A 1,061-nucleotide genomic window follows, 5' to 3' on the forward strand; every position below is an offset into this window, starting at 1 on the left:
TTAACAAGTGATTATCTGGCGGTGACAACATAACACGACACGCGTCCAATTCACCCCGCGAAAGGTTTCACGGCGGCCGATTTCCCTCCCCCGATATTCAAACAAGTTTCTTCCGCTTCTTCGTGCATACGAGGCGCTGTCCCATATATCAACGCTTTCACACTGCCGCCCTCTCTCCCCCCCCCCGATTACATCCACTCAATCTGTCAGACTGTCGACATTTTTCTAGACCCGGGGCAAATACACGCGTGGATACCCAAAAAATATTCTTTCCTCCCTTTCTTTCTCTTCAAAATAAAATAACTCTCCAATCTCCCGCAGAACAGATTCAAGATTCAAAGATTCGATATATACCTTTTCGAAATCCCCAAAATACCCAAAAATATTCCTTTCTTCTTCTTTTTCAAACGAAACAAATATTTCTCCAATCTCCTGAAGGAGGACACCGAGATTCAAGATTTCAACATTCGATATACCTTTTCTTATCGTGCGTTCAAAATATACGAGATATATCCTTCGAGGCGCAAAGTGAACAATGAGATTCCTTAATTCCGATTGTTCCGGTGATAAAAAATATTATTCAATAACGAACGGCCAGAATTCATACGCCTCGAGAGATACGTGCTCAGACTTCGATTAAGCGAGCGTGCAATGGAGGAAGAGGAGAAGGAGGAGCAAGCGCGATGAGGAACACCGATACCGTGAACGGAGGTTGCGAACGAAGTACGCACGTGAGTGGATAACGCGCGAGTGGACAAAGGATGGAAGGAGAAAAGCTGGCGAGAAGGGAAAGGGTCTAGATTAAATACCGATACACGACGAGCGTCTATCCATCCTCTCGGGGGAGCCCTTTCGGGCTCTGCAAGCTGGCTGCGTGGTCAGAAGGACGAGGACAAAGGGAGGGGTCGGAGTTCAAAGAATTTCTTGTCGCAAACTTGGCGTGATGCAATTCCGCGATATTGTTTTCCATCCTTTAATCTTCGGATCCCTTTCTCCTTTCATCTCTATATTGATATTTCTAACGAAGAATCGAAGAATCTTTAATTTTTTTTTTTTTTTTT

Source organism: Apis dorsata, unplaced genomic scaffold (assembly GCF_000469605.1).
Source record: "Apis dorsata unplaced genomic scaffold, Apis dorsata 1.3 scaffold_258, whole genome shotgun sequence".
NCBI classification, from domain to species: Eukaryota; Metazoa; Arthropoda; class Insecta; order Hymenoptera; family Apidae; genus Apis; species Apis dorsata.